This window comes from Brienomyrus brachyistius, chromosome 2 (assembly GCF_023856365.1).
Source record: "Brienomyrus brachyistius isolate T26 chromosome 2, BBRACH_0.4, whole genome shotgun sequence".
NCBI classification, from domain to species: Eukaryota; Metazoa; Chordata; class Actinopteri; order Osteoglossiformes; family Mormyridae; genus Brienomyrus; species Brienomyrus brachyistius.
In genome coordinates, this window is record NC_064534.1 from 28,301,008 (window position 1) to 28,322,457 (window position 21,450).

Consider the following 21,450-nt stretch of genomic DNA (forward strand, 5'->3'; position numbering starts at 1 on the left):
ATATATAAAAAGTACACAAATAGAAAAATCCTCTTCGGCCTGTTCCTATGACTAAATAATCGTTACTGTTTACCCGCCAGTGTATCAAAGGCAGGCTTCCTCCTGCATCGCGGCTCAGTGGCTCTTATCTCACCTTGGGATCCCGGTGACCTAAGAGCAAAGAAATCCTGATTGAAACAGACGTGCTCTGTGTTGACACAGGACCTTATGTGAGATGTGTTTTTATGAGACGCATGCTGAAGACTGATACGATCCTGCTGTAACAGATGCACCAGGAGGACGAAACGATAGATGCGGCACTGCTCAAACAATGAAAACCTGTTTTAAGGTGGGCGAGAGGACAGGCGGGCGGCTGTTTGTTTACTGAGCACCTTGTAATCTGTTCTATTCCATAACCCAAAGCTTGCCGGGACTGATATGAATCTTCCTGCCTGTCCGCCGGCCTTCTAACTGCCTGTGTGCGCGTACGTGCAGCTCTGCGTACGCACGTGTGCCCCTTTGATATCCCCTCACCTCAGGCACCACGTCCCCTGAGCTTCCCCTTACCATTAAAACATCCGCTCCCTGATCCATGCAGCCCAGGGCTCACTGAGAGCGTGCGGTGAGTCTGCAATGACATCACAGCTGGGGTTGCGGGTCTCTGCTGTGGCGAACCAGCCCCGTGTCTAAGCGGCCGTTTGGCAAATTGGTAGTAAGTGGAAAATTGGTGGTCCTGTTTGCCACACGACTCACACCTGCAGCTGCCAGGCCATCCACACAGCCGTATTTGTTTCTGAACTGACACCTTAAAAAAATCCCTCGCAAATGGAACAGAAATCCCCTTGTAAACAGTGGACTTTTTGAAAAGTTCGCTGCCGGTTCAAAATCTGCTCTGTTTCATCAGGGGTTGGCAGCAATGAGTGGCTGGTGCAGGACTTCGTGATGGGGTGATGTGACAGTTACTGTTCCTCACTATACAAATAGACTCAGATCCTGGGCTGTAAACTTCCCCTCAGTACTGTCTGGGGGGAGCACGTTTACCTTTCCAGATTTCCCCATCCGTGTTGGGTACCAGAATGAGCAGAACAGCTCTGTCCCATCCGGTATGGTCACGGAGACTGCCTGATTGTGCAGCTCGATCTGCTCATTGCCCTGCCATGGAATTTACCCAAAATGCCCTGGGAATACGGCTCATAACGACTTTGGGGTTCTAATGCATTTCCAAGACTCCCCATACTGACACAGGCCAAGCATAGTGTGCAGCTCAGTGCACGTGAGCATTGTAATGTACCGGTTAGGTACTGCATACATAACTTACCGGTGATGCATTTTGATGATGTCATCTTCAGAAGGCTACAGTGCTTCTGTGAGGGAGGGGAAGACATGTTGCTGCTTGCTCCTTCTAGAATAACCTACTGGTGATGCCATCTGACGCCATCCACTGTTTATGTCTGTCTGAAGGAACCCATTGAACTGATGATTGCAATGATTTATTTACACTTTATTTAACTTTTGCTGCGCCATGGAGCTACCCAAATCCTAAAGCTTGCATCCACATTTGATGAGTAAGATCAAGTGCATAGACTTGGGTATGGACATTAGGGACACATCCCTACCAATATTTTGGGAACAGTATGCTGGAAATATGCCTCTGACACATCAGCCTCCAACATCAGCAACATGTTTCCCCATAGTATGAAAATAAGGTGGCAGTCGTGAAATTTCTACACAAAGTAATTTGTCACTAAAACGTTAAGGTGACAGATACAAGGAGAAATAAAAATGACGCCAAAAAAGGCCGCTTTGCTCAACGTCCGCCTGCTGAATGACAGACAGAAGAGAAAGAGGAGAGTGACACCAGGAACAGAGGCGACCAAAAAGGCACGTCGTTTCCGACGCACGGGAGGAAGATCAAAGGGAAGAAGTCTGTCACTATAAGAAGGCTTCCTTAAAGCATCCTTAAGCCATACACAGACAAATAGACACAATAAAAACCTGAAACATAACACGGCCAGACCTGTAAGGGAGGAGACTCTAAAACGAAAGTTCCGCTGCAACTGGCGTTGATGGGTGACTGTCTGATTTTTAAGTGCCGTCATCCACAATTGTTTGCCTTTGAAGAGAGAGAAGATGATAACTTAAGACCTGTGCCGAAGTCTTTGATCACATTTTCTTTCTCACAAAGAAGACTCTTGCTGAACGGATCTAAGGGTCTTACAGGTTTTTTTTAGGATTGTTGCTTTTGTACATATTGATTTCATTAGGATCTAAGACTGTCAGGCGGTGGATGGGGACTGAATTAGCCATTTTTGACGTGAGGTAGGACAGCGGCGAGCAGAGGAAACGCCAGAAGGAGGAAGCGTCAATGGATAGAGCCTCAGTTTCTTAATCACTTTTCTTCAGTTTTTAGTTTCATTACAGTTACATGTAGCTAGACCCTGAGTACAACCCAAAGTGAAAGTTTATATACTGAAACAAGACCTAAGTACTACTGCCCAGCCAACTTTGAACGAGCCTAAGCAGAAGTATCATAATCGCCACTGTTTTTCTTTGCCTCCTTGTCAAATAACAACTTCTAAAGTCGGGTTGCCATGGACGCCATCTTCCCGCAGAACTGCCGCGGTTCTGAGGTTTCGGCCGGAGAGGGCGGTTCCCTGCAAAACCGTGGGATTCTGCTGAGCTCCGTCCGGGATCCGCTTCTTTGAGCCCCATCCCAGTGAGGTGAGCCCAGGGCCACACGTCTCTGGGCCCAGCTGAGTACACAGAACCTTCCCTCTGGTGCTGGGGGGGGAGCGGCAGAGGCTCTCTCCTACGCAGCCACCGCCTGCCTACTCTGAAATCACGTCTCTTGTTTTCCACAGGAGTCTGGCTGCACGGTGTGCTCTCCAGTGCCTCGCCCCGCTGGCAGGCAAGGGAGATCAACACACAAGATATCATTTGAGAGTTTCTTTTACGCCTTATGTTTGCCGGACGCCACTGTCTCACGGCAAATGGGTCTCTGGGAAAACGCCTGCGACCAATCCTGATCTATTTACACAGCAGACTTTTATCTGGAACAATCTGCACAAAACATTGCTCAGCAGGACTGTGTGAACCTTCAGTTGTCTGACTGGATGCCCAGCACTCCTTGGCCTCCTTTACCTCACAAAGATATTAGTATATGCAGTAACTAACATCCAGTTAGTTACTTAGTTAACTACAGTTAGTTACAGGAACTTCCTAAGTTCCTGCAGTAACTCAGGAAGTGCTCCATAACTAACCCTTTAAACACTTTGTCCTGGCAATACCTTTCTATTAAGACTCACTAACAAGTATAAGACATTTCTTTAACATGTGTTTTTATCCAAAGTGATGCACTTAATGGTCTTAGTCAAAGGCCCAACAGTGACACCACTCTCCTATCCCAGCTCCCAACCTGGGACCTTCCAATCAGACAACAGCATCATAACCCATTGAGCCAGGCAGTGCCCCAAGCCATACGCATTAAACCGCAGCCCGCAAACAATGCAGCAAACATAAGAGCTATGAAAAGGCTATGTTAGAATCCCTCTCCAACAAACTTCGCTTTTCAGCAAAGAAGTAGCTGAACTCCGTTTATGAGCCGCTGAGGACAGCTCTGCTCTGACTCAGCACCCCCCGGACGCCCCCCCAGCCACATGTCAACCGCCACTGAGTGGAAGCCCCCCCTTCGACGGCTTTTACTAAGGCTCCGAAATAGGCGAAACAGTCAGCGAGTGCTGGCAGCTGTCCTGTGCGTGAAATCCTTTAGCCGAGATGGACAGGTAGCGCCACATGTGGGGGCTCCGGGCCCCGCCCTCCATCTCATCGGCTCTCCCCGTGCTGCCAGCTGCATGCGACAGCTGCGGGCTGCGGCTCCCGCTTCATGTGGTTTCCGTGCTGTCAGCGATGGACACAAGGCAGAAAATGGACGCCCCCAACCACCTCTCCAATCACTCTTGAAGCAGTGTCTGCATGCACCTCAGCACAGAAGTGGTAAAATCAGCGCACACACCACATATGAAGACCCCAGTAGACGACCTGAAAACGACAGCAATGCGACAGGCAGGACAGCGAGCATCTCCACTCATTGTTTCATTTTTCCAGTTCGAAACATATAGTCTGCCTACCCAACGTGTCTCTGTAAATGTGGACAACAGCATGCTAATTCAAGTAAAAATCAGTAAATAATAATGCAAAATAATACATGGGCTTCCTGTTGTAAGATTTTTGCAGCCTGCTTTTATTAACAATAGTGGTAAAGAATGGTGTCCTTCAGATGGAACAAAACTTTTTAAGTGTCTTCAAGCCTGTAATTGGCAAAAGAAGCATTTGACTCTGCTGGCTGCACCTTGTTCATCGGGTCTGGAACGTTTTCCTGCTTCCGGTCCCATGTGGAGAGCAGCCTCAGCCTGTGGAGATGCAGACAGCACCCAGGGCACTGTGAAGCCATCAGGCATTTTGCCCCAGAGAGCTTGCACCAACATCTGATATGAACACAATGGACAATAATCCTACTTGGCCTGACTGATTTTAACAGCTACCCGCGCCTCCGGAGCCCCACAAGGGCACTCTGAGAGGAGCACAATGCAGGGCTGTCTGCTACCACTGTTGGGCCTTCAGTGACGTCTTTTCAGGAGACATGAAAATCTGATATTTCTGCAGGCGTGCGCATGCATCGATAGCGTATGATTCCGTGCCTGTCTGCAGGTCGTGCACTGCGATGCTTTAGTTATTGTAAGATTGCCATGTGTTTACTGCAAGATCACCACGTTTCAGCCATTTATCCATCTGTCCTTCAACTGCCCACCCACTACAGACACACAGGGAGTCTGGATCCTGTCCCAGTTGGCAAAGGGCACAATACAAGCAACACACAGGGCCCAAAGCTAATACCCAATGCCACAGGTGATTTAAAGAAGGCTGGAAACTGCATGTCTTTGGACTCTGTGAGAACCTGGAGGAAGCTCAAGTATCACTGGGAGGGAGTGTTGTGAGATCAGAGTGCTTCCCGATCAGTTAATATAGCCCAGGGCTCTTCAAATCTGGACTGCGACTCCAAATCCAAGCCTTGTTTCCAGTTCTTGCAGTTAGGTAGTTTAAAAATGACTGATTCTTATTGGCATTACAGGCTTCACACCTGGCTTACGGCTAAAGGAAGCTGGAAAGTGAGCAGGGGCTCAGACCTGGGGGACTGTGATTTCAACAGCCCTGATACAGCCTATATTTAGGTGCCAAATAGATACACCCATATTTTCCCTCAGGAGAAGGTAAAGCAGTAAACTTTCTGATATCTTTCTCCTGTAATCCCATGGCTCACAACTGATGTGTACAAAACATCCTCATATTATCCCGCTGCTCCCCTCTTATTCCGCGTGGATGTTCCACATGCAGGTATGTGCCAAATAACCATTTTTAATATGCAGCCCATCTACTGTGCTTGTTTAAACATAAGCAGGGATAAGTACTACTGTGTGAAGGGTGTGTTTTGGAATAATTGTAATTATGGAGGCGCGACATGCTGGCTCAGTGTCACCTCACACCTCCGGGGTTGGGGCTAACTGCACAATGCGATAAATCATACTAATATGATGCTGATAAGATTGTAATGCATGAAGAAGGAGCGCGTGCATTATTCTGACGATCAGGCCCAGGGCGTCGTTAAGCCTATTTCAGGGGGCTGTAGCTCCCCAAAATAAATGTGCATTTATTGGGTTAAGTCATTAATAGCTTTTTATATTAGATATACGCTTGCCATAGCCCCCCCCCCCCCCCCCCCCCCAGTAAAGACCTAGCCCCCCTATCCATTCGTCCCTAACCACGGCCTTGAGCAGGCCCAGGGTTAAGTTGCATGGTATACAGGCAGCATCACAATCACAGAAAACATGCGACGGCGCTGTAATCATTGCATGATCACCTGTTTGCGCTGATGTGTGCCTTCTCAGGCTAATACTGTATTCATGGCACAGTGCGCGGCGATGTGGCTCCGTACTGCTTTGCTGGCACCTGTTGTTTTACCGTGAGTAAGACTAGGTGCTCGTCTCCCAGCCCGAGGGCTCCTGCTGTTTTCCTCCAGCACTACACTTCTGTTTTTGTTTCAAAAAGACTAATGATTTTATTTCATTGAAGCTAACCCAGTTAGGTAGCTGGTTTGAGGAAGCTATCACAGTGCCTCTTTCAGCATTTTATCAGGCTCTTCCAAACCACAATCATTTACACTGCTCATTCTGCTACTAACTGTGCGTGTAAAGATACGCGTCAAAATAAAAGCCACACAGCATAGAGCAGCATGGCTGATTACCAGCATGGCCAGAATAATGCATACTGGTTATACCAGCATATGTTGTGTTGTGGTGCTGGTGGACCAGCATCATTAATGAAATATTGCTGGTGGACCAGCTTCATGTGCAGGTTGACCAGCACAGCTATGCTGGTTCACCAGCTACACCAGCACCAAACCAGCATTAACCAGCAATGGCAGGAAATCATGCAGCTCTATGCTGTTTCTTGCAGCAGGGAAACCCTCTACATAGTCTCACCCTGAGTATTCTGTGTCCTTCTATGCAGTAAGACTTAATGCCTGTCAATAACAGGCATATGAGTGGAATCAGACGATATACCCCCCGCCCCACACACACACACACACACACCTACATTATATACAGTACTGTGCAAAAGTCTTAGGCACCCAAAAGAAATGTTTAGCGCTATTTATCTGGGTAGTAAGTGCATTTTCTTAGAACAAAAAATATGATTTAACATAAGAATATATGAAAATTACGAGTAACACAATAAAAATACAGTAGTAAAAATATCTTCTGTTCTCCAAGAAGTTACTGATATCTACTTAGATAGCTAGATGAACACCACCTCAGTTCCCAAACCTCTCCTCAGTGGCACCCGAACCATTCCATGTATTTATTAAATTTCACCATCAGCTCACTTAATTTATTAACTTAATTAGTTAAAAAAATGAATATATGAGATATATGAGGTGGGCTAGTGGTCAGGTCAGAAAACACACGGGTGTGTTGTATGGTTGCTGGAAATAACAGGGTTATTTTAGCAAAGGTTTGGAAATGGCTAAGCTGACACACTTTGCCAGGCGTAACAGCATAGTTATACACCAACATGACAGTTATTTAAACATAATTTTTTTTTGGCTGCCTAAGACTTTTGCACAGTACTGTATACCCCCAGCATTCAATAGTCAATACATTTATTTATTTGTCATTTATTTAAAATAAAGGGGGTCAAGGGGGAATCCGGGGAGCAAAGGGCATTCAAGACTCAGTTATTCAGGTGTTGATTTTTAGAAGATGTTCCTGCAGACCAGTGTTTCTCAACCCCGTCCTCGGGGACCCCCAGATAGTCCATGTTTTTCATTTTTGCTGTGCATATAAGGGGTGGGAAAATGTGGACTTTTTGGCAGGGAGCTGGGAGCGAGCAAAACCGTGGGCTGTCTTTGGGCTCCCAAGGACCGGGTCGAGGAAAACTCCTGTAGATCATGTGTGTGCACGACTGTGTCGCACATATTTTTGATCGGAGAATGAATATCACTGACATTATCGTGACCCATTAAAATACTAAAGATGACTCAGTGTTTACCCCCAGATAATGTCTCCACCCACAGATCTTCCTGTCTCCACCGAATGCACACACAATTTAGTAGTTTCAGTTTGGCTGGTTGGGCCCGCAGGACCGTGCAGTGTTGTGTCAACGCTACACTGGTAGAATAGAAACTCGCTGACAACAAATGGGGGGAATTCTGAGCTACAGTTCTGCTCCAGTAAGGAGAAAGTCTATTTCAATAATTCATATTTTGAGTTAAAACAGCCTGTTTGGTTCCTCACATCCAAGTTACCAGCTCCATGCCTCCCCTTTTGAGACTGCAGAACGTGCCTGACTGTAAAAATACACATCTCACACATCTGGCGTGACACTCACGCTTTCAGACTCTCACAATAATACAAGCAGTCATACGGCAAATCCATATTATTTTGGTATAAACCTAAAATTTGCTACGACAAAAGTGTTAGGGTTAGTTTGCAAACCCTACATACTATTAATGAAATACTTCCATACATGTGAATATGTGTGCAAATTTGTCTGGAATTGAAAATCTCATGCTGGCCAGCTGACCATTGTTAGCAACCTTAAATGGATGACATGACTGTCATAGAGAAACATGAATGGAGTTTTTTTGCAAGGTATTAAAATGCATTAAAAAAATGTCAAGGCTGCCGCAGTAGTTACAGGTGAACAGGATAGTGGGATTTTTCTTCTGGGTTTATAGAAAAATTGTTTGCATATCCAGTGGATGAGGCAGAGCAGATTTTTGCTCTTCAGCAGTCTAATATCATTTGACTAACCAGAACAAATGATATTAGATTGTCAGAACATCCACTGGAGCCAGCTTCTTATCTAGCCACAATAGGAGGCTTTTTTATGCATGACCCTCAATTTGGGAATTCCAGCCAAGGCAAACTGGTAATTTAACTGATGGTTTAATCATGTCCTCCCCGGCCACTGATTACCAAGTCATGCGGTGAAACGCTGAGCCAGCGTGGAGCATGTTATCAGAGCACGGGGGTGCGCCTGCATGCGCTGTACCTCTCTATATGGGGTATCAGCCAGGCTGCACTCTGTCATGGACCACACAATGGGATGTACCTCCCTGGGATGTATTCAGATGGTATGAGCCAGGGTTACAGTGGTGATGAACCATCGTGGGACGATTACACCCCCAAAGTGCACAGCAAAAGCGAAAAAAAACAACGCCTTTTTGCGTTTTTAATTTAACTGTTTCAAAGTGATTCTGCAAGCTTCCTGAATCATTGTGGTAACTTGCATAATTTTATTTTCTCAGAATGAGTCGTGCACTAGTTCAGCACTTTTAAATTTGGCGGTTCGGAAATGTGAAACTAGAAGGACTACTGTATACGAGTGTGTATTCTGACCAAATCAGAAAGCCAGACCACAACTGGAAGCAAAAATTAAACTAATAACCAAATATTTTAAATGTGTATATTTTAAAATATGCGATGGGGCTGGCCCCCCATCCTGGGTTGTTCCCCGCCTCGTGCCCATTGATTCCGGGATAGGCTCCGGACCCCCCGCGACCCAGTAGGATGAGCGGTTTAGAAAATGGATGGATGGACGGATATTTTAAAATACGAAGGTTTTACTTTAGAGTGGCTAAGCAAAGCTTTGGTTGCGAGATGAAACAGCGCTCTCGAGAGCTTTGTACTTTCAACGTTTGTATTCAAAGATAATCCCGTTTCTTTGCGAGCAACTGTGTTTGAAGCACCAGTGTCTTGCCTGTTCTTCAAAGCTCGGGTTGTCCTTTCAACCTGTCTGGCGTAGCATTAAACGACGCTGTCACTTCTCAATCTTTTCATCTTCTGGGGCTCACCCCCACCCTCTAGCCTAACCACTCAGCAAGCGTGTCCGGCTCTCTTTGCTAATGTCTCCATTCCGGAATATTGAACGTTGAACCTTTGTTCCATCGCTTTTTCTTTGGCTTTTCATTGCCTCACCTGACGATCTCTACTCAAGGGATTTTGAAATGACCATGAAGACATTTGTCATGCGCTGCATTTACTTGTGGATCTTTTCAAAATGGACCTTTGGAGCAAGTCGTATGGAAGGTTTCGTGCAAGTTCATAGACGCACTGTGAATCGGCTTCTATTGCTCTGGCGTTCAGATGATGTGGACACTGATCCTCGATTGCAGGAACTTTCTTAGCACAGTTTGACCCACGTGTGAGTGGGTCGACCTGCATGATTGGGAGGTGCCCTGACCTCAGTCACAGTGATCTCGAGCAAAGCAAAAGGCGCCAAGTAAAACAATCGACATTAACACAGAGAGCTGTGTCAGCCTGGTGACGTGGACAGGTGGATTAACAGAGGAAAAGACTGACTGCGATGGTGCTTTTGTAATTTCACAGTGAATATGGATCCATAAATGTTGCTGTAGGCTCTTCGACTCATCACATTTATTCGCATCTCTTTCGCATTGCCAGGAAGCCTCTGTGCATGTATTTGTTCTGGTCGGGTAAAGTTGACTTGAACAAACATCGAGATTCATAGTTCAGAAATGCCCCCAGCAGCCATGCGACGCTCTGAATATTAAAACATCATCTGAATGCATCATTCAAGCCAGAAGCTCTGAAAATATTCCACAAATCCAGTTCAGTATTTTAGCCTCGGCCCTTGTCAGTGCTTTGGGCACGATAAAATGCAATTCAGATTTTGAATGTGGTACAAAGCAGATCGCATAAAAATGTAAAATCCGTCCTACAGTGAGGCTAGAGGGCAGAATTTGGGCTGTGGAGCCCCCACTGCCTCTCTCCACTTTCTGTGGCAGCTCAATGGACACATTCTTTGACACTGCGTGTTTTCCTGCATAAAATACAGTTTCCCTTGTGTTTACAGTTGCGTAATAGTCATGTTCTCATTCTACGGAGTGCTGGATTTTGTGACAGAGGATGCAGGGGTACCTTCTGGTAATCAAATATCTCTAAGAATCTGATACTTTTTTTTTCTTTGAAAATAGAATAATGGATTAATGTTAACAAACTGAAATGTTCAGCAAAAAAAATAAATAATAATGGAAAAATGACCTAAGCCCATGGTGCGTCGATCGGACTCGGGACCAGGTACGGTAGCAAACAAGGCATATAACATGACTTCTGATGGAAATGTACAATCTACTGCTTGGGTGAGGCATGCTGGGATATGTGCCAATGATCCGCCTTTTTTATGATACGGTGTCTTTTACAGCAACAAAGCAGGGATATGATTCACTGCTTATGTTTCCCCGGCTCAGATTAAAAATCCCTTATTCTGTTTTTTAAGCTCCATCAACATGGAAAACAGCAAACGATGCTTCCTAGATGTGGAACAAGTCCTGAATAACTTGACTCTTAACTCTTGTAAGGCAGCCTAAGTGAATCTACATAAGATCTATTTAAACTGGGGTATCTTAAATCCAAGAAGTTATCAGGCTAAGCTTCGTGATACAGGTCCCTGGACTATAATGGGCATCAGCGTTAGATTACAGCACCTTCAGAAACTCATGTGCCCTCAGTGGCACTATAAAAATGACCACCAGATGGAGAATCAATAGAAGGCAGCAGGAGGGTTACTCATGAGTATGCCAGGCAGCTTAAATCAGCCCCATATCTCCTGCTGTCTCCCAATCTATTCGTCAGACACATATCTGCGTGATTCTCTTCATTAACATACAGAAAACTTGTATTGATCAACGGGATGCTCATTGAGGCCATTAGTGATGACGAGATGATCCCTAGCTGTTAGATTTTTAAGATGTTTAACGGGGGTCAATGTGGCAAATATAGGGATCCTTCAAGGATACCATGCGGGCTGTGATGTCACCATGCCTACAGCTAAGTGTCACACTATGATTGGTCGATATATTTACAATAGCTATTTGGACATTTATTTATGGGAAAACATGACTTATTGTTTAACATCAATGTTCCCAAAGCTGTCTTACTAAAATAATGAAACAAAAGAAAAAATGAATTGCTTTTGTAAATCAAGGGTCCTCACATATTGTAGCACATGAGCTTTATCAAGTGCATCATATTCTCTGAGTAAATTCAATTTAGGTATCTTGGGCCTCAAGGATCCTGTAGTATCTATTGACATTTTCCAGGAAATGCTTAAAGTAAAGTTTTATTTGAATTTGTTGAGTAGGCAAGGAGAAGGGCTTTAGCGATAGGTGCTAATGAGATTAGAATTCTTCCGGAAAATGCTTAATCACACAGACCACTGGGAAATTCACTGATAATACAGCACATTGGCGTGAACGTCACAGAATTACAGTCCTTTTTTTTGTTGTGCATTTGAATTAGTACACAGAGTTAATCATAAACAGGTAAAAATAACATAATTCTCACACATTTTTTGTGTTTTCTGTGTATCCTGCAAATCAACCCTGAGCAATGTCAGAACTGGTTGGTTTTATCCCATTTATCTGATACAGTTCGTAAGCTAATTTGATTTCTGAGGTAGTGTAAATCCAGCACACTATGTTACCTGGTCTCTTGTTGGGCAACTTCTTGATTCCATTTCTGGTTTATTAAAAAAGGAAAAAAACAAAAAAAGAGATGTAGTAAAGGAAAGCTAACAAGCAGGAGGGTTTGAGAGGAGCTCGCTCCTCAGAGTCTGGGGGAGCCGAGGGCGTCTGTAACAATGTTGCTTTGTTTCACCATCTAATGCTTCATTCATTGCCTTTGTTTCTCGTTACCCCCCCATTCTGCAGATGGGACGTCACATTTTCTCTCTCAACTCCAGTCCTTCATTGACGCAAGAGGGGTCAATATCAGTTGCTAGTAGACATTTTTTTTTTACTGTCAAGGTTTTTTGCCTTTATGTTCAAAAGATGGAGTTTGTTCTGTGAAAAGTAGCGTGATTCTGGGAAATGGGTCTTGTAGGAGCCCTTGCAGTCCTGTTGTCCTGCTTGGGCTTGCTAAGCGGTAGTTAGGTGCCTCTGCTGAAGGAAGATCTCCTGGGGAGGCAGGGAGGCCTGCCCACCCCCTCTCACACTCTCCGTCCCTTCAGGATGAGTAAACCAATCACAGCTGTCATTTAGTCATCTACGTGAACACGAAAGGAAATGCAAAAGACTTGCTAAGGCAGTAAAAATAATAAGGCCACCTCTATAAGACTGATAAACATGCATGCTGTGTGCATTCATGCAGAGATGCATGCAAACGTGCATTCCCACGGCTCGGCGCCGCTGTCTCCGTGCCCTGCTTGCAAATGCGCTTCAGTGCTGATGCGTTCCTGTGAGTGGCCAGGGCTGCTTCACACCAGAGCCGTGTTGTTGCTGAGGAAGATGTGCTGTAATCCCCCCATAACCTTCCCAGCAACAGCCACGTGGCCCACTTAGACTGGGAAATCACAAGATGCCTTAAATTAAACCATTTCTCACTCTGTGCTGGTTTCACTGATCTCAGAACAGGTCGATTACAGTAATGCAGGGCATGGATACATACAAAGCAATGCACGTTAATCTGGTCTCAGGGATTAAAGCAAGTGTTGCAGGTCAAAACATTAAGCACAATACCGTGCAGGGCATGAACAAACAAGCAGTACCTAAACATATTTACAACAACTTTCTTGCAGTAAACAATGTCTAGACATTGTAATAGACAACCGTTTGCCTACCAATATCATCTGTTTTACGCTTCTTCTGTCACCGGGCAAATATTCATGCAAAGAATCCATCCTGATGCATCCTGGCAATTTTTCCCATGGTTTTCATGTTTAGCAGAGCTGGTTGTGAGCCCACAGATAAAGGCTCCAGCGCATGTTACATAAACACCAAGTAACTGAGCAAGACATTCTGTCTGATCTGTATCCTGTACACTAATTACAAATGAGGAACCTGGCAAATCTTACTTCAAAGGTCTTGGTGCTCTTTGGGTTGGAGTCTCGCAACTAAGTTAGTCATGTATCTTTTATCTGTGGAAAATATATTGGCTTTCCATTGGCTTGATAAAAGCCTCCCAAAAGATGTCATGAAAGACAGATAAGCATGTCTGACACTGAAATATACTCCTGATATCCCTGCCCTCATTAAAAAGGCCTCAAAAAGGGCTGTGTGTGCTAAATTGTAGCGTCTTAGAGTGTTGAAAACCATGCTTTAGCTGTGGCGTGAGCTTTAATGAAGGCACACGTCCAGCGTGTGCAAGTACTTTGGGAACAAATAGCAGACCTCAATCAGTGTCAAAGACACTATGTTAAATTCTAAAGTAAGCTAACAACCAGACATTTAAAGACAGTTGTTTCGCTCATTCACCAAAGCCTTGCTTTAAATGATGCCTGAAGACTCTATGAAAGAGGTTTTGTCCCTAGTTCACAAGCTGGATCTCCATCAGGGATACTTATCTGAGAAACCTCTTTGTCTTTCACCTTGGTAACTTTTGCTGAGGCAACGTTCTGTTCAGAATCGGCGAGGAACTTTGGGCTCCTCTGGCCTGCCTTACAGGACCCGGTGCCAGTCCTACACAAACACGTGGGACAAAAAGCAGCTTGAGTTTCATTTTCGTCTGCAGAGCTGTGCCCCAAATCGTCATTCTGCAGCGTGCCAACAGAGAAGCAGTGTATATCGGAGCTCCTGCATTATAAGAGTTGGCATTCAAATGGAGACTCGAAGCCACTTGCTAGAAAATGAGATGTTTTCAGATGAATTACCGGGGCTTATAAGCGCTCTTTTGTCTCTGAACTTGCACAGTAGCCTGTGAATGTGGCTAATTGAGAGATATCAGCTAAATTGCTGCATTTAATGTAGCTATTATGTAATTTGTGACTAAATAACCTAGCAAGGCCCGCCAGTTCAAATAGCCCATTAAACCTCATAATCTCAGGTAATGCCCAGATAGAAAAGCCAAATGCTTAGTGTGAGATGTGCAGGTGTACAGCACAGCACCATCCCACTCACCTTATACATACATGTTTCAGCCCTGCAATTATTTTTTGGGTGTATTTATAACATTTTGTCATAGGACAGTTCAAGATGTGTAATCATGTTGCTATAGAACGCTGTGCTTGCACCAAAACTGGATTTTATGTTCTAGTTGTTTCATTGTGAGCATGGAACATTGCTGCCAGAACATTCTCTACACCTTCGGGCTGGTGCTGTTGGGAGCAGTTCCCTCTGCAGGGTACGAAATATCACCGGTTCAGTAATGAATACAAACACTGCATGTGCTCTATCTGTATGGAGAATGGACAGGAAGATGAATGGCTTGTACGTGAGGCAGAATGATTATTTCTTGTTCCGTTTTATTGTGGGAGTGGTGTGATCCATAACATTAGCATTTTATTCAAAATAAAAAGATACAGTTTTCAGTCACCTTCACCGTCAGTGAATAGGCTTATAGACTGTAGGATATGACTGACATTTTGAATGAAATTGGATCTTTCACATTTTATTCTGTACCTTTAACTCATAAGCCAAAGCTGACAAACTTCCTAGTAGTATCTGAATGTGTGTGTGGGGGGGTGTATCTATTCATACTGATGGGGAAAATGCAGTGATCTTGGTCGGGGGGATTTGAGCCAGTGCCTGGCAGCATAGGGAACAAGGCTTAGATACAGACGGAGATTCTAGTGCACTGTGGTTATTCCTTTTATGGAAAGCATATAATTTGTGCCATCTTATGTAGCTATTTCAAGATTACAGTTACAGTATAACGCAATATCATAATGACACAGTAATGTGAAGATCTTTAGTACTATTTCGTGTCTGGATAGGGAGGCTCACTGCCAATCAGAGCAACAGAAATAAAAACAAAGGAAACAAACGAGAGCAAACAAGCATAACCTCAAAAGAGTTTTAATACTTCACACTAGGACCTAGGAGTGATTGGACACCCCTGCGTGTCGCTGGCAGCTGTCTTCATGACCCCCCCCCACTGTTACACGTGGGCATCAGTGACTGAGTCCATTGCAATCCGGGATCTCCGGGGCAGTCTGGGGCTGAAATGCCACCGCGTGCCAAAGCCTGTGGAATGTGCGGAATGCCCTGTCATCCATGTCTGATCTTCCCAGTGAAGTAAACATTCCCGCAGGCCCTGCCCTGCATTTGGGAAAGTAACAGAATGCCTGAATTCGTCATCAGTCCCAGCTGTCCATCTGAATTATCAAACACTCACATATTCTCTCCCTGCAACTAGCAGCTTCTGATGACTACCTGCTTCTTCAAAACCAGTTTCATTTGAAAATTTCCATACATAAATTTAAAAGACTGCACATGCATATATACATGATGTGGATATAGCTGTCATCCATTGCCTTTTTAAGTGGTTCAGTCACAAATAATAAGCGTTTCTATGCAAATATGCATTTATGAAGCATTATTAAGAAACTAGAGTCGTGTGTTGGATCTCCCCTGGTTCCAGTTGTTGATGTCTGGATCAGGCATGCTACAGCATTGCACAGGGCTGCAGGAAACCCTGTGGGACTTAGTCTGGCCGCATTGCATCTCACGAAACTAGAACAAGCTGGACTACAGCCAACCTCAGTGACCTCGGATGACCACAGTGTAGGTGTGTAACACAAACAAATATACTGACAAAGCAGTTACAAGTCTGGGCCTTTGCTGGACAAAAGTGCACGGCTCGATCTTATACAGCTTATTAAACATCCTTTGCTCGCGCGTGCACGCACACTCACACAAACACGCACACACACCAGTTGTCACTGGGCAGCTGAGGAATGGAAACCTCGCTGTGTCACATGCCCCCTCACGAATGCTCCGACACCATGCCGATGACTCAGGCCGTGGGAGGGAACGGGATTTGCGTGCGGACCTGGGCCTCGGTGTTTACGGACCGCCGGGCTCCTTCCGGAAAATCCAACACCTGGTTGTTAAGAATGTGGGATGCAATGGCAGCTATTTCAACACTGGAAAAAAAAACTCAAACCTGATGGATGCTGTGGGGGTAATGACTTCCCCCCTCCAACTTTGTGGGATGCCTATGAAACCTTAAAATATAAGGTCCTGACATTGTAAATACAACGATTTTTGAGAGTATCACCAGTTCAGTCATGCCCCATGAAAATCGAGGTAGAAATGGGGCATTAAATAAAGCATAGAAAACCTAGTTCAGTATATAACATAAATATATATATATATAACTATATAAGGCAAAGAAAACAGATGGCAAGACCATCAACATCATATGGAGTGAAGTGAAGTTTTTTCTAACATCAGCAGCCCCCCCGCTTCAGCTTTCTGCGCCCTCTTACCATATATTATGTATATGCCCTCCTCCGAAGATCTTATAGCCCCACAATGTTTGTGCACAATCAACCGGGTCGCCCTCGGGGCCCCTATAAATGCCTGTGTTCCGTGGGCTGGCTGTGAACAAGGCCAGTTCAGTAGCTGAAATTGCAAATACACTAGATAACTATAAATCATCGGACTTATCAGATGCTGCACTGTTGCAAAAACAAAAGTGCAGTTGCTGGCAGTGGCTCAGCGTCTCTGATTAATAGGTGCCCAGATAAGACGTCATTCAGTTTGCTGATACAGTCTGGAGAGAGTTAATTATCCTTAAATTGTAGAGCTATAGTATAAATATATGTTGGTAGGAGTTTAACATTGGGGGGTATCGAATTTGCTGTAGTGGTGGTGGGTGGGAGTGGGCGGTGTCTTGTTGCGGTATTTATCCTGACATTGCAAAGGGCACACATGCAATAATCACATCATAAAAAGCTGCAATGCAAGAAAGATTTTGTAATGATTTTAGAATAACAAAGATATCATCATTTAAAATAAGACTAACACTGTTTAGGTTGCAGTTTCACAAAAAGAATATCAAAAAGATTACTGATCCAGGCGATAAAAAAACTACAATCTTTCTTAGGTATATGTTTTGTCCTTGTGCTCCTCATGGCTTTGGTAAGAAATGGATTTATAATAAAAGATAAGGAAAGCACCCCCTTATTTGTTTGTGTGTTTGTTTTGGGGGGAGGGGGGGTCTGCCACCCACCCTATTTCCAATGCCCCTGAATATGACCCTGTATGAATTATGGGAAAACAAAAAAAATACGCAATAAAAGACAAGCAGTCAGGTCCAGTCAGTCTCAGTCAATAGGTTACTTGGTTTTTAGCTACCTGCCTAAATGTCACATTAAATATAATCTTCTGTAGACTAACAACTGAAAAGCTGAAAACAAAAGTATTGTTCGACTTGGTAGCTTGTTTTTGCAGCTTGCTGCCTTTTCGGTCTCGTGTTTCGTGGGGGAATCAATAAACAGGATGACATTTTGCAACAAAACCCCAGAAGACTCCTGTTCCTGTTTACGAGAATCCCGTCACGCTTCCAACTTACGGCTGCCGGCTCCCTCCTCCCTCGCCCTGCGTCCTAAATAGATGAAAAGCCCACACAGGGTTTTCCACTCACATTGTGATTCCCTCAGAGGTAAGCAGAGAGCCAGATCAAATCCCTGAGGTGTTTCAATCTGTTGACTAACGGCATGTTTACGAGCAGGAGATGCGTGCGTGCCTGCAGCAAACACAGGGGTGACCTCTCAGCTGATGATTCAGCTCACCCCATTTACACCACACAGGGCGGGTCACTTGTCTGGAGGCCTCAGGCTTTCATGATGTGTGGGTGCAACACACTCCAAATCATCAGCCACTCACACGGTCAAATGTCAAAGGGAACCGCGTGGACAGCATGAAGCACGTGAGTTTATGCTAAACATTTGCAAATTGCATGATGCAAAATGATCATTTATGGTCCATGAGACTGAATGTTTCAAATTTCCCACAGTGTAGATCAGGGGTGTCAAACTCCAGTCCTGGGGCTCCGGAGTCCTGCACATTTTTGAGTTTCCCCTCATTTATCAGGCCTGATTCAGCTCCTTGTGCTGGCCCTGATGAAGATTTACTAACAGGATCCAATATGACCAAGGCCAAACAGCTCCTGAGCTGAATCATTTGTGGGGAAACAGGGAAAGAACTAAGCTACACAGGGCCCCAGCCACCAAGGACTGGAGTTTGACATCCCTGGGGTAGATGAAACTGTCTCAGAGTTTGATGCTTGTGAAGACTTTGTTCATGTCACTCACTGTACCGCATTGTTTAGGCCATTACGTAGATATACGTGGGCATATACAACAGATTTGTACAGCAGATTAAAAAAAAAAAAAACGTGGCTTTTTGACACAATATTGAAAATCTGTCTCCTTATTCCCACATCTGTGTAAGTTGGCCTGCAGTGACAAACTAACTGTGTAATTTTGGGATTGGAACACAATGTAGACAGTGCAGACTGTGTTTAAATCCCTTTCTGGGTGCAATCTGGTGGTTCTGTAATCCCAGACAGCCAATCCTTGGTTTCAGGACAGGGGGATTTGGCCCTGCCCGCTGACAAACCTGCACCTCTGTTTTGGCACGGCTGCTGCTCACTTATCTTCATTCTTCTGCAGGACTTGTTGCTGTCATTAGAGCCTCTTATTTAAATGTCAGGCTAAGCACCGAGGGTTGTTCAGTACACAAACGGGATGCTGTTTGGCTTTAAAACAATGTCTGATTCTTGTGAAAACATTTCTGGATCAAGATAAAAAAAATCCTGTTTTACGCAAGGACAAGGATCTGGTAAATATCCCATTACAAACAAACACATGTAACCATCAGTGAGCTCCTTCCCCCACGGTGCCCCATCTGAAGACCTTAACTTTAGCCAGGACTTTGCTCCTCTTAAATTTATTGTTGCTCTATGTTTTGTGTCATACTGTATAAGCAAAAACAACTCAAGTTCAATTTAATTCTGTTTTAGAGATGAAAAGGTTACTGATTATTTATTTATTTGACCATAAATGCTGTGCCTATTAGCTTGCATAAATCACTGAAATGGTAATTATTTTGAAATCCCTTGCTGGCTATACAGATGCTCCTCTACTTACGTCTCAAACGGCTGTTCGTAACTTGAAATGTTCGTAAGTCATTATTCAACATCATTTTAAGGGTATAAGTAAGTACTAAGAACTAGGATGCTGGGAGTACAGGTGCTGTGCTGCTGTGCGGTGGGAGTAGCGGCCAGAAGTCGTACTGGACGGAATTGGCGAGGAGAAAAAAAAACTTGATGTTGTGGACAGGAACGGGAGCCCAAGGAACACAAATTGGACTTACAGTCCTCTTCGTTCGTATGTCTGAAAGTTTGTAAGTTGAAAGTTCGTAAGTAGAGGAGCGTCTGTACCTGTATCTGATGACCTCCTTCATGAAATTCTCACTGAATCTTTGGTCCATGTCTTGCTCCATAGTGATCCACCATGGCATATGGTTGCATTTTTTCACTTGCAGACCACACTGGTCATGCATCACTAAAGTCAACTGCTGCTCTTGCCTGCAGTGACATTATTATTAAGGACCATTCGGGAGAGTGTGGTCGTGTTTATGGTCACTGGCTGTCATTTTCACACTCCAGCCAGTGCAAGACATTGATGAATTTTTATTTTGTCCTTTTTTGTCAATAAATATTCCAGAAAGCTTTCCCGGCTCATCTCGCTGCGACTCAGACACCTTGCAGTTTGGCCGATGTTGTTCTGCAAATTGTCATACTTGATATTTGCACCTCCTTTCCCTCATCGTTACTTCGGCGATGCAGAGAGTCTCACTCATTTCTTTGATGCTAATTTATTTTTTCTCAAATACTACACAAACTCCCTTCTTTTCAGTTCACTGACTGGAGTATCAGACAAGTGACTCTGCTCGGGACTAGCAGTCAGAAGATGGATGGAGTGTAAGACTTCAAAGAAGCATGGAAACACATCACCCATGTCTAGACCTTTGCAAATCTTTTATGTCTGCGGCCCTGATGCAGCGTTAGAACACCTGGATGACAAGAAGCACCTGTATGACCATTCATGCCGATACTTACACTTGTCTGTAAAGTGGGAGGGCCACACACAAAAAGTTCCCCTGCTGAGTAATGCTAAAATACACACGCATAATAATACCTCTGGCTGAAGGGGGATCCACCCTGTACTCTCATCGTCTGATGACTCTTCTTCATCTTTTGACGTGAAATGCACATTTTTTGACTTTATGGCTGTAATTGATTAATTTAACCACAGGTCCCAAAACTTTAGAAGAACACAATAGACCACAGAAGAAGTAACACCACACGTAAATGGGAGAAGTACTGCATGATATGGGGGCTGCTGTGGTACAAAAAGTCTGTGTACACCTGCATTTTCCCGGTGGTTGAGATTATTCTCTTACATATTACTATTTATTTCACTGCGCTGGAATTATTCACTGCAGTGGGTTGGCGCCCCATCCTGGGTTGTCCCCTGCCTTACGCCTGTAACTTCCATATTCATGCACCTTTCAACCACTAACCCAGTATACAGTCACCGTGAGCTTGGGGCCAGGCAGCACAGGGCATATATTCATTCACTGAGGGTGACTTAGAGACACCAGTTCAACTAAATGTGTGTTTTTGGATTGCAGAGGGGGAAGAAGACAAAGAAGTCACTCAGCATGGGGTGAACATGTGAACTCCTCACACACACAGTGCCGACACGATTTTATGCCCCAATCCTGGAGATGTGAGGACCGCTCTGCCGTGAAATAAAAAAGCTCAACCAAATCGATATTATACTTATGTCCTTCTGTTCAGTGCTGCTGCTTTACTGGCTTGTGTCTCTGGCATGGATGCTGGTTTATAGTTCTACAAACCCCCCCCTAGTGTACACACTGGACTCCTGTTCCTGGATGCTGACCTGTAGCCTGGCCCTTAGTTCTGAGCACTGGTCCTTAGCACTGGCAGTTTGACCTTTGCACTGCGACGCTCAGTGGGCAGCATCATTCACCAGCAAATGGATCCATCAACTGTCCATTAACTGACGCGGGGGGGGGGCTGTAGTATCCCCCATGCTGTATTCGTTACAGCAAGCGGGGTTGCCTTTGCTGGCATCCCC

At 44.7% G+C, this 21,450-nt stretch overlaps 1 long non-coding RNA gene across 2 annotated transcripts in view; it reads left to right on the forward strand.

Annotated features, from left to right (window-relative positions):
- Positions 1-21,102, forward strand: part of LOC125722701 (uncharacterized) — a 39,185-nt gene extending 18,083 nt beyond the window's left edge. For both annotated transcript variants that reach the window (XR_007386517.1, XR_007386518.1), the window contains exons 2-4: positions 20,203-20,379; positions 20,602-20,653; positions 20,981-21,102. This is a non-coding gene — a long non-coding RNA (uncharacterized LOC125722701). The remainder of the gene's footprint in view (positions 1-20,202; positions 20,380-20,601; positions 20,654-20,980) is intronic.
- The last annotated feature ends 348 nt before the right edge of the window (positions 21,103-21,450 follow it).